This window comes from Lepisma saccharinum, chromosome 7 (genome assembly GCF_977018435.1).
Source record: "Lepisma saccharinum chromosome 7, izLepSacc3.1, whole genome shotgun sequence".
Taxonomy (NCBI): Eukaryota; Metazoa; Arthropoda; class Insecta; order Zygentoma; family Lepismatidae; genus Lepisma; species Lepisma saccharinum.
Genome location: NC_139235.1, coordinates 85,778,022 through 85,792,050, shown reverse-complemented (window position 1 = coordinate 85,792,050; position 14,029 = coordinate 85,778,022).

Sequence of the window (14,029 nt, the reverse complement as noted above, 5' to 3'; positions counted from 1 at the left end):
TTTATGTAGCCAAAATATGTAGAAAAATCATGAAGAAATATGTAAATCTTCATTCATCGTTTCCTTCATTCTGTATCTCAACTTCTGACTCTGGATCATTATCGTCAAAATCCGTATGGATTATTTACAAAATATAACAATAGTGAGGAACAAGTACACACGAAGATCTGATTTTTTCAATATGATTTTCATGACTTAAAACATGATTAAATGAAGTAAGGTGACAGACCTGACACAATCAAATGAAATTTACTGCCGAATTTTGGGATAAATCATGTTTTGAATGCTTGTCTCCCAAATGTATCGGAATTACTCAATAAAAGCCATAGAAAATGGCATGGACGTCCGGAAGGGGGAGCAAGACCTCTCCTGGAAAATGAGTTAACAAAAAGTATATTTCACACATGTTATTTCATTTCAGTCACATGTTAATTATTGCAAGGGCGTTGCAGGAACATGATAACTTAAAACTGAAGCAATGTTTCTTTGAGGAGACAATACTTATTATTGGGGAAAAGGTGCCTCGTTTTCACCCCCACCCCCCCCCCAATGGAAAAAATACCTTGCTTGCACCTCCCTTGAAAAAATCCTCCGGACGTCCATAGAAAATTGCGTGAATTACCACACTTTATGTTATAATATTTACTCTAAGCGGAAAATATGTAATATACCTCAAAACATATGTAACAATATTCATGTCTAACATTCCTCACATTCTACCTCTCCGATATTCGTCATTTTCACTTGGCCATATACCAAAGGGAATAATATATAATTTCATTTCATCTGGGCCCTGTCCATTATGGTAACAATAGAAACAATACTTACGATACGTTTATTAAAATCTTAAATGACTATTATGTTTAATAATGCAATTTTGTGTAACTCACATTTCCATGATATTCATTCTTCTCACGAAGATTTGGCATGCCAGTATAGTACAATTATCACTTTATCGTCATTTATACACTATTACTTCGAATCCATGACGCCATCGAATGAAAGGCGCACCTTAATCATTGCTTCAGTTTTTGAGAAAAAAATTGCTTTCAATCTAAGGCAAGATGCCGATACTTTACAACAATACCGTACTATTACATTTGCATTGTTACATTTACCGTTGACAATACTAACATTGCCATTAGCACTTACATTTACGATTTGAATAATAACAGCTCATTACACTAATACCGTGGTTATTTAGTGCGATGTTATGTTGCTTTCATTGAAGTCGGACTGAATTATTTAAATAAAATATTATAAGTATAAATTTATATTGGACATCTTAACAGTGACGATCAAACATGTATATCATGCCTGTAATGTTTATTATTAAAATAATAAACAAAAAACCTGCCTGCTGGAAAATTTCATTTTTTGACATTAGTGCTTTTTCCCCGAACACAGTAGGTTTATCGTACATATGAACCCGAACCCAAGACGCCATCGAATCCAAGGTGCGCCTAAATTTTCAACATTCAATCCCCCCCAAAAAAAGTGTGCCTTAGATTCGAAGAAAAACGGTAATTAATTTCTCATACTTAAACTTATTGATAGCAAGAAAATTAATCCTTATAAATATTATGTTATCAGAAAAGGACATATTCTGTGCCCCGTTGAAAACAATTGTAGAAACTGAGAAAGAAAATCCAATGGGGAAGATTCCCAGTTACCCCCGCTTTAGTGGTAGAGAAGAGAACAGTCAAATGCCTCAGTGTAGCATCTCAGTTATTGCGTTGTCGTTGTGCTTCGTGTAACAATGTCTGAAACTTGACTTCAAAACTGACTGAAGAAGGTAGAGAAAATGAAACCAGACAGAAAGAAACCGGCAAGTATTTCATGAAGAACCTAAATGATTCATTCACATCTATAGTTGATGTATGTGAACATTGTTGTGGCTCTAAGAGTTCTTACCTTTGTTAAAGAAATTATACATTAGAAAGAGAGTTGTAAAAGAGTTATTTAGATTTCTTTTAAGGTAGGCACATGACTCCTAATTCCCTAGAGTCTCTTGTTCAGTATATGAAAGATACATTCTCAATAGCGCCAAGCGTATTTTCCAAAGTTTTGTAAAGGTATAAGACTTCAATATGAAATTCCTTGACCGATTTCGTTCAAAAGCAATACCAGGTATCTATCAAACGTGCATCCCAACTTCCCACTATTAAAGTCTTCATAGCCATGCTCTAAATATATATAGTTCCATTACTTTATTTCAGTTTTGAATCAATGTCTAAACAGATTTGAAAACACCAGCAGAATTTGGAACTCACTTGCTACATAGAACTATTAAAATTATACATGCATATTTTCTAACTCAAGCTAGAAGAGGAGGGGGCAGGGGGCATGTGATGAGGTAAAGAGGACGCCGAACGAGCAAAGCAAGATTGCAAAGAGTAAACATCGTGGGATACTGTCGCTATGTTTAATTAATAATATGCATAATCAGTTTGCAAAAAATTGTTCTAAAATTGTTCTTGCTCGCTTCGCTCGCAGTGTGATCATTTATTGAAGAGTCATATTATGTCTGTTCTTATTACTACTACTTCAGACAGGGAAGCGCGCACGCACCCATGCATTGATATTTCATCGATGAAATGAACACCCCCCCCCACACACACACAAGGATGAACTCCGTGGGCCTCTCCACTGGCGCAGTGGTAGCGTCGTCGCCTTGTAATCAAGGGGTCCCGGGTTCGATACCCGGTGGAGAAACGTAGTGGTTCGGATCCCACTTTAAACTGTAGATCCAGTCCCGATTAGCCTTACAGTACATGAAGTGGATTTAAAACACCAACTCAATCAAGATGAACTCCGAGTTACACCCACGACGAGAACAATACAAATACAATTAAAAAATATTGCGCAAATGTTTCAAATTTCTTAAGAATTGCATGAAATGATTCCTGGTAATAATATGTTTAAATTTTGTGTTTTTCAATGTCATCTCTTGTGTTTTATCTAACGATTGATTAAATCAAGTACTGAACATGATGGGAAAGTAATATTCGAAACGTTAGACTGAAATGTTAATATCACAAAAATCTATTTTCCATCTTTTCCTGCATTTGACATATTTTTTTCTTCTGAAATGTTACGTGAAGGGAAAGGGGGGTAATCTCTGGAAACATCTATGAACAAATTGAATTAGGGTGAACATTTTAAAAACGGTCCAAAATATGCACTTAACATCCTCAAACTTACACCACCCCCAAAGGAAAAATCCTGGATAAGCCTCTGCTAACAAGCTAGAAAAAACAAAATATATGCCATATTAGCCCAAATGTAACTTACCGTAAAGAATACACTTTAATATCATTCGTCACACACCGAAAGGAAGCAAGGAAGAAATCATCCAACTCAAAACAGAGAAAATTTCCAGAAATGAAGGTAATCAAAAACTGAGTATCGGCGAATAAGACGCATTCTGTTTTTCAGGCTTATTTTAAAGGGAAAGAGTGCGTCTCATACGCAAATGATTATATATATATATATATATATATATATATATATATATATATATATATATATATATATGATATTTATGGTTGTTCTAAATGCAGTGATTTATCCATATGGGGGCCAGACTGCATCCCCCTCCTAGAGAATTACATTACAAAAAGAGAGAGAAAAAAGAAAAGATTTAGGCGCTTTATGTAATTAGACACTTTTTTTCAGGGCGAGAGAACAACAAATAACCGAGATATTTGATCCCGATGTTTGACCCACGTAAATAAAGAAATATATCTCGGACCAGTAGCGGCGATTAGGTAGGGCGAGGGGGGCAGTTTATGTTTTTCTTCCTTGTATTCAAGTGCAATCGCGCTTGCACAAAAAATGAGCAAATAACTGATTTGAAAGCGCGAGGCCTCTTCGCAAATTAGCCAAAAGTGACCCAAGAAGCGAAGTAAAATAAAGCAAAAACCAAGAACTGAAATATTCTCAAATATGCAATACTTTCTTTTTCCATCAGAATGAAAACTACGAATCTTTAAATAGGAACCTTTATTCTTTTTTCCAGTTTTCCTTTGTCTCCTCACTTCAAAATTTGTGGGATGTAAATATCACAAACCATTGTTTAAGAAGAAGATATCGAAGGACGCACATAATATGTTGGTGCTTGGTGGTGGTAATGGTTGTGGGAGGGCGTCGAATCACAATCCAGCTAGGGCGCCAAAATATCTAGCTACGGAGCTGATGATGACAGTGTTGTAGCCAGTATTATTAACTTTTTTAAAAGAGCGGGTATCTTCCACTGTCTGCGAGGAAGATTTTCTTAGGACTCTAAGGTAAAGGTTTAGATAAGTGGATTTTCCTCGTATACTTAGAAGGGTGTAAAATGGCCATACGTGCCGAAGCATCAACAAAATGTTGACACCAGGCGCGGTTGGCCCTATAGCGCACAGGAACAGTGAACCCCCAGTAATATACGATAATCACCTCGAGAATGAATAATAAACAATGTCTATACATTTTCAAATTATTTCGCTAATTTGTTTACACAATAAGTCATGTATTTGTGTCCGTGACACGGATAACTCTTTTGCTGAAAAGGAGAAACCGCGAGTTGGCTTCCCTGATACAGACCCTCAGTTGAACCCCCACAGGACACCTCGTGCCATTGTGAAAGCTTCGTGCGGGAGCAGAATCTTGAGGAGGGAATATGGCAAAATACATGGAATAGGATACTGCCGAACCTATGTCTCCAACCAACGGTCATGCGCAGTTCGTTCTCTCGCAGAAGCCGCGGGACAAGGCTTCCTCTCTTTGGCTCCTCCATTCTCGCTGCTTCCTCCCTTCCAGTGTTGCTCTGCGGGGTTCAAGTTTGAAGCGCACACATTACGTATTCAATCTTTTCTTGTATCATTTTTGCACCGAACTTCTCGGAATAAATGCAAGATTGTGGAAGAGATGGATGAGTAGAAACAAATAAAAGCTGGAATTAGATGCGATGAATTCAAATAAAAGAAATACATTACCAAAATAGCTCGTGCATGCATTCAGAGGTTTTTCCTTAAAGGTGGAAACACTTCGGGTTCGCGAAAGAGAGAGAATGGCGCGAAGACTTGACTCGCTGTCGCTCGGTGTCAATGTCTCAAGTTTGTTAGTTTTTGAAGTGCTTCGATCCTTGTTGGAAAGTATTAAATTATGCTGCGAGTGAAGCGAGGGATGGACTTTACCTACGTTTATTCATTTGATGCAGTGTAGGGGTTGCTGTACGCGCAGGTAAGAAATGACCGCTAGAAATGCACATAATTAACGTAAACAAACTTCCTTGTCCGCTGAAAGAAAGCGTGTGCTGGTCGACCAGCCCCAAATTTGAACAAAGATGTCGCGTATCAATGAAAGGGTCTAAGGTTCTATTTCTAGTATGCACATGCCATTAGTTGCCATTTCCCTTTAATACATGTACGGCCAGTTCTGATTGGTCGGCATGGACGTCTGGAAGAGGGAAAGGAGGCCGCCCCCCTGGAATTTGAATGTCAACCAAAAATTATATATTACACGCATATAATTCAATTTCAGTCACAGTAATTTATGGTAATTATTATAAAAGCGTTGCAGTAACTTCAGACTGAAGGAGTGTTTTTTCCCCCTCCAGGACAAAAAATATCTTCCTTGCCCCTACCTGAGGACGTCCATGGTTTTCCAACAAAAGCAACATTTTTCATAAAGGCACAATTTATTGTAGTTTCAGCACTAAATTTATTCGCACACCCCTTCTATGAAAACATTCTGGACAAATCTTTTAAGCCCTCCCCCCATCCCTTTGTTAGGCGAAGGAAGTCTATTTGCGGAAACTGAATATGTGTCACATGACTTCAGTGAACCCCCAGGTAAATAATGCACGGGTCGCGCCTGGTCGACACCTTCACTCATTCATTCATTCGAGAAAAAAAAACCTGAGGTGAATAAGAATATGTTATGAAAACAATATCCGTTGCTTTCTGTGGTGTTGCAATTCAATTGTAATACACTCTACAGTCTGTACGATATTCAGGAGATCAGATAGTTCCGTAATTTTATAAAGAGCACTAAATATTTCTAATAATCTTTGGTAAGTATGCTCATTCATTGCTCACTAGGGGTGTGCGGGACAGTTTTTTTGGTCGGGACGGGAAATTTTTTTAATCCCGACATTCGGGATGGGATCCTGAAACTCTAAAAATCTCGATTTCTACACTTCAATTGCAAATTAAGTGATTGTTTTTGCGTTTCTGGAATAAAAACAAACAATTTCCAGGGTAAACCTTCCGTATCCGGAAAACGGGTTTCTTAAAATTTACAGGAGAAATTACTTACCGAATGCAGTTTCTTTAGACTTGTGAAAGTTCGGGAAAGTGTTTTTTCTCATCGTTCATTGAATTTTACCGGTAAATCATGTATTTTTTCGCAGGCGCGGCTCGTGCATAATTTTCCAGGGTATTCACCAAAATTATGCAAAGTGGACTAATGTAAACCTTTTGTGACACTACACGCTTTGGTTTGTAGAGATAGTACTGGGAAAATTATCAAAATTTGGCGGGTAGATTACTCAAAGTTAATATGCTTTATGTTCAGATAACAGTGACAGCACCAAGGAGTGTGTGTGTGTAGGGGGCGATCATTTTAATTTAAGATTTTCGTATGGTATTGTATTTAGGGGTATCTCAGAATTCAGAAAATATTCTCGCCTCAATTTTGCCTCTTCCACTCTTGCCAACACTTTTCTGGTCCCACCACTGTCAAATAGACTATATTATTGGAACTGGATCCTGAACGTAAAGTTAGAAATACAAATCTCTGCCTGCTAAATGTATCAGTAATCGAACCGAAGACCCCTTTGATTACAAGATAATTCTTATATAAATATTCGAAAATATATCGCTAAATCAAAGCGATTCGATTCTATTCTATGCAATATATTAACTACTCACACAGCAGCAAGTACACTTCTCCCAATACACAATACACGTCACTCCACTCAACGTATCACCACGCCAAATATATTTCAATCACCAGCCACGCACTTCAAAACAAACTAACAAGTATGGAGACAATGACACGTAACAAGGTCAATCGCGCGAGTCCCCTTTTACACCCTCTCGTTCTAGAGTATAACTGATCGCACGAAACCCAAACAACTTTTTGGTCGTCTTCTGACGAAAAGTGCAAAATGCCTTCATTGTTAGGCAGTGGCGTGCCCAGGATTTTCGAAAGGGAGGGGTTATGTATACCTTTTCTTGGTAGTCAGCCCTCATTTTGTCATATTTTCTTACCTTTGACGTTATTTTTTTTAGGAATACTGGGCGAAAGGGGGGGTTATAACCCCCATCAACCCCCCCTTGGGCACGCCACTGTTGTTAGGTTAGGTTTGAATAAATAGTAAATACTATATTTTTGGTCAAGCACGGTAAAGCCCCGAAAATTGCAGTGTATATATTCTAAGACAACTAAACCTAAAAAGTCTAACATGTCAACGAAAGCATTTAGTCTGACCCTCGCGCTATTTTTGACTTTTCGGTTCCTTCCACCTGAAGTGTTTCCATCTTAAGAGTGGCCTGGAGGTTGGCATGAAAGTAGTTTCCTGGCCCGATGCGATACAGAGACACCTAGCGACATATCAGGGGACTAGGAATTATTTTCGGCTCTCCTAAACCAGAGGCCAGAGAACCTTCCTCCCTTTCACCACCCCCTCCTCTCCTCCGTGACTCCCGCGGTGAGGTTTCCAGGAAAAGGGCACCCACCTGTTTCCTTTCATTCTGGTTTCGGAGGCTAAAATTTCTCCACTGGCAAAGCAATTCGCATTTCACTGCTTGCTGGCTGACTCTTGCATGGAGCGAGACGAGTGGCAGGCTCCAGAGACAGAACCTTCATCGCTGAAGTTTTGATTGAATAAATTTGGTTGATTACAGTGGCTACTATAATTATGTTGAATTTTCTTGTTGAGGTTGAAATTATCAATTGAGAGTAAAGAAGGAGGTAGAGAATATCAGTTGAAGGGGGTGTTTTTTATACAAAATCGATATATAATAATAATAATAAGGCAAAAATTAGTAACAATTCTTATTTGAACTATTAACGTCCCTATAATAATTAGAGATGGGCAGGAGCGAAACTACCTGGAATTTAAAAAGAGGAAACGTGGACATGCGTAATAACATATGGAAAAACTGAAAAGGAGAAAGACGAACAAAAGAATGTAAAAAAATGTACAGTAGCAACAAAGATGTCAGGAAACAATAGTTTAATATTGAACTTACACTTTGATGAAGTAGTTTTCTTTGTTATGATCTGAATTAAGTCCCTTTGCACAGTTCTCATCGTTGGAGTTCACAGCAGCTTTAATCGGCCAAGGTTGATTGATTGTGTTTATTTTACTTCGCCTTTCTGCCACTCTTGGCTAATGATGATATGACGTAATCGATGAAGAGACGCTCACGAAGGACACGTATGCCCAGACCGGATTCGAACCCGGGACCACTGGCGTCGTAGCGAAATGAGAGAACCACTCCGCCACGGGGTCCGGCTAATCGGCCAAGGGTGAGGACAAACTCTCAGTGGTGACGTGAATCCCTTGTGGAAACATATGACCAGTTGCATTTAACAAGTTCCTGCATCACATTAGTTGCTCTCTCCTATTGTGATTTTTCCCAATGTTAATTGATTGCTTCCCAAGTTAAATTTCAGTCCAACTAATTATAGTATGATCAAGATCAGCACTATACGTGTTAAAAAATTCCCAGTGAATTGGTCAAAATAAAGTGACAGAATTTTGAGGAGATGCCAAGCCTCTGTGGACCCACACACGGCTACGCCAATATACGTAAGTAAACCCGTGATGCTACAGCCTCTGAGAGCCAGGGCCCACCTACCGACTGCCGGCCTCACTTCCAGTCCAACTAGTTACGTGCGGTCAGCAAGACGAACCCCTAATCTTTGTTGTAGGTTTCCGTGACTCCTTCATAGCTTCCCAATCTCCTCACGATGGTCGGTGGCCACCGGTCCCATACACAGGCCGAAATCTCAGGAGAAAAGTTGTTACTCTTCCCTCAGGACACTCGAACCTGCGCGCGTCCCGTAGACGGAGCTCAAAGCATGATGCATCGGACCATACAGTAACGATGCAGAACAGCAGGCCCGTAGCCAGAATTTTATTTCGGGGGGAAGGCTCATCCCTTATCAGCAGTTGCCATCTAAGGGAGAAAAAGTGGGGAATAGAACCCCTGAAGATGAATTTCTCAGCATATTACAAGTTATTGTAATCACCGCTATTCCCTATTTTATCCCTTATTCTGATTGGCATTTTAAGAATAGAATTCCCTTCAGAGCATCTCTAAGACATGGTCCTTTAAAAATCAGTTCTAGAGGAGAAACCTTGTCCAATTCACGTTTTCAACTTGTTTCCTTGTGTAGTTTTTAAAGAAGAGAAAAGTTATCACAATTGGTAATCTGGTGAACAAGATCGACGTCGAATACGTAATTGAAACCAAAATTTTAATGTACCTACCACGATGTTTTTACTGACTGAAAAGTTTTTGTTTCCTAATTTTGATTGAGCAGAGAGGGTTCTCTCACTCCACCAGCCGCCACCAACCCTATGCTAATCGTTTGAGTATCTTGAGTTTGAGTTTCTGTTACTTTATATACAGATAGACTAATCGGGACTGGATCTACATTTATGGTGGGGTTGAACAAACTATTGATTGATTTATTGATTTAGTTTATTTTACTTCGCGTTTTGTGGCTCTTAGCTAATTTGCGAAGATGGGGATGAGTGATGAAATGATGAAATTGATGAATGGACATTCACAAACAACCAAGCCCGACCGGGATTCGAACCCGGGACCCTTGGCGTCGCAGCGCGATGTGCTAACCACTCGGCCACAGGGTCGGGCTTGAACAAACTATTAGGCGTCCACCGGATACCAAACTCGGGACATTTTAAATTACAAGGGTCACCTTTACCATTATGCTATAGGGGATGCAAAATATATCTGAAACTAAGAAGTTCACACTGAAAGGGAAGAAGCCAGGAAATTCCCCCTCCCCTTTCCTAACCTGTAAATCTCTAATTTGATTCTCAGCGAAGCCAAGAATTTTATCCAATATTTTATATCACTTTTATTATTGTTAATGAAGAATTCGAAGTAATAATTTGTCTTTAAATCTCAAGTTAGCAAGTCAGCCAAAATTATATTTTTATACTAAATTTTACATTAATTGAAGATTTGCAAAGAAACAGTAAACCTTTTCGTTGGTTTGTTGATTTAGTGTTTTAAGTCCACTTTATGCACAGTAAGGCTAATCGGGACAGGACATACAGTTTAAAGTTGAATCCGAACCGGTATCGAACCCGGGACCCCTTGAATACAAGGCGACGACGCTACCACTGCGCCATCGGGGAGGCCAGTGTAAACCTTTTCGTGATCGTTCCACTCCAAAAACGGATGTTTCTGTAAGAGCCACATCAAGTTTATGCTTGGAAGTAGGTGATGTTCTATGACACACACACACATACACACACACATGTATATGTAAGCAACGACAATATTATTATAACTTGGAGAGGATGTGATTTGCGAGCGGAACAAGCATGGGAATTTAACGAAGTTTCCTTGCGAATCATCAATTATGTATGCATGTGTGTATATACATCTATTTCCTGACTACAGCGTTGACTCACAAAATAATACATATCAGGTAAAAACTGTCGAAATGTAAAAAGAGGAAGCGCTACTTCCCCACTCGCCGCCTTTTCTACATTTTATTCAAATCGGACGCGGTAGGCAGGCACGTTTCTAGTATATATTTCGGAGGGAGGTCCTCACCTAATGTCTGAAAATAATAATAATGTTAAGTTAAAATAAGTACGGTTACATTAAATTAATTAAAGTAGTATTAATTGACATATTCAAATTAATTAATATATTTTTATTATACTCGTATGAATAGGTAAAAAGGGGGTATAACGATAGTGATATAACATCATGTATTCATTATTTAGCTTACGTGTAGTTAAGGTCGGCCAAATTTGTAATAAAAATAAATAAAGGAACTGTCCTGGCAAGGAAATTAACCCTTAGTACGCCGCGCGGTCTGACGAAAGTAAGCCCAGTGTTGCCGAGGCTTTGAGCGCGAAATTTGAATTCGTATACATAATGGAGAAAGATCGTAATAACTATGGCACTATGGGACCAATCTACTTCGGATAACTTTTGTTTTGCAGGTAATACATCGGTGCATGCAACCATGTAAAATTTGGATGCCCCAACCGGGGGGGGTTACGGGTGGGAGCTGCATCCCCCGAATTTCAATGAAAAAAACATAAAAATGAGAAGTTTGCCCCCTCTTCTCCAACTACTTTGGGGAGAAAACCGGAACTTTTGCTTCTTTTTTTAAAGAATGGACCTTCCGCAACAGAATGAAACTTGATTCATGTTTGTGGGTGCAATACAATTTGAATAATAAGGCAAAACGTAAAACTGTTTTTTTCCTCAAAACAGCGAATTTGCATATTATTCATAAAATTGTTATAACTCTGACACTATGGGACTAATCTACTTCGGATAACTTTTGTTTTGCAGGTAGAACATCAGTGCATGTAACCAAGTAAAATTTGGATGCCCCAACCGCGGGGGGCTACGGGCGGGGTCTACATCCCCCGAATTTCAATAAAAAAAACATAAAAATGTGGAGTTTGCCCCCTCTTCTCCAGCTATTTTGGGAAGAAAACCGGAACTTTTGCTTTTTGTTCAAAGAATGGACCTTCCGCAACAGAATGAAACTTGATTCATGTTCGTGGGTGCAATACAATTTGAATAATAAGGCAAAACGTAAAACTCTAGCGAATTTTAGCCAATTTGCATATTATTCATAAAATTGTTATACAGGGTGAGTCAAAAGTCGCAATACACCTAAATAAAAGAAGCCACTGTGGGGATAGGTGTCGATGAGTGTTGGATATGCGTGTTGGGGGTGGGGGAAAACTTTATGATGAGGTTGATCTTGACGGCCGCCATCTTGGATTCAACTTCATTTTTTTAAATGGGAAGGGGGTCGTGTGATAAATAATTTTAGGCTAGAATTTTGTCAGGAATTAAATGGTGTTGTCCATTTTGACGTATCTTTATTCGTGTAGGAGTTACAAAGGTTTTCTCTTCGTTGCAGGTTGACAGGACAACATGAAACTAAGCGACGCTGAACGGGTTGAGATCATCTTAATATCAGGGGAAAGAAGTTCTCGCACCATTGCAGCCGATTTCAACGCTCGCCATCCAGACCGACATCCAATTTCCCACGCCACAGTTGCATCACTGCTGTCCCGGTTCACTGCCACAGGGAGTGTGAAAGATACGACACGGTCTGGGAGGCCACGTTCATCAACAGATGAGGCGACAACCATCGCCGTGTTAGGTAGCTTCGCCTCAGTCAAACAAGGAGTGTGCGTAGCATGTCTCATGTGACTGGTGTTGGCAGATGATCCATACGCCAGATCTTGAAGAGACATCATTTTCATCCATTCAAGCTGCAGTTATTACACCACCTTTCTGAAGACGATCCTGACCGCCGGCTTCAGTTTGCGGAATGGGCAACAGCACAGCTTGCAGATAACCCACAGTTCGCCCAGAATGTGCTCTTTACGGACGAAGCTAACTTTTACGTTAACGGGGAGTTTAACAAGCAGAACCTGCGTTATTGGTCAGACAGTAACCCACATTGGACTGATCCATCCAAGATGGTTGGACATACCAAAGTCATGGTGTGGTGCGGGATCTGGGGAACACGGGTCATTGGTCCTGTGTTCATCCACAACAATTTGAATGCCGACAGCTACAAAGAGATGTTGGAGGAGCTGGTGTTCCCATCCGTAGCGACGGAGGATGGTGACTTCCCCTTATGGTTTCAGCACGACGGGGCACCACCGTCTGCAGGTACGTGGATTACTCAACGAACAGTTTCCACAGCGCTGGATTGGCCGTCGAGGTCCACTGGAGTGGCCTGCAAGATCCCCCGATCTCACTCCCCTGGACTTTTACCTATGGGGCCACCTCAAAGCCATTGTGTATGCGGTCAAAATCAATGATCTTCGCCACCTGGAACAGCGGATCATTGATTCATGTGCGGCTATTACACCAGATGTGCTGTTACGTGTGCATACGGAGTGGCAGAAGAGAATGGAAATGACTGTCCAGCATGAAGGAGGCCACATCGAACACATCATGTAAAGTGTGCCACTTTTCAAAACTTGAAAAAAAGAAACCTTTGTAACTCCTACACGAATAAAGATACGTCAAAATGGACAACACCATTTAATTCCTGACAAAATTCTAGCCTAAAATTATGTGTCACACGACCCCTTCCCATTTAAAAAAATGAAGTTGAATCCAAGATGGCGGACTTCAAGATGGCGGCCGTCAAGATCAACCTCATCATAAAGTTTTCCCCCACCCCCAACACGCATATCCAACACTCACTGACACCTATCCCCACAGTGGCTTCTTTTATTTAGGTGTATTGCGACTTTGACCCACCCTGTATAACTGACACTGTGGGACCAATCTACTTCGGATAACTCTTGTTTTGCAGCTAGAACATCAGTGCATGCAACCAAGTAAAATTTGGATGCCCCAACCGTGGGGGGGGGGTTTACGGGCGGGGGCTGCATCCCCAGAATTTCAATGAAAAAATCATCTACTTTGGGGAGAAAACCCGAACTTTTGCTTTTTTTCGTTCGCACTTGCATCTTGTGTAGCTACTGTGAATCTATTTCTTCCCTGTTGATTCGGCTCTTTGTGGAAATATTTCCGGAAGGAAACGGAAATCGATGAGCTGTTATATGATACGAACTGTTTATGGTGAGGCCTTTCCTAACAGAGGAGGGAAGGGAGCCTTTGCAATCGTTTGTTTTGTCTCTACTTCTGGATAGACTCACGCTTCTGGCGCCTCTGGCTATCGTCAAGCTTCATTGCATTTCTAACATAGAGGCGACAGAAAGCTGACACCGCCAAACCTCATCCAATCCGCCTCTCTCCTTGCCCCCCCCCCA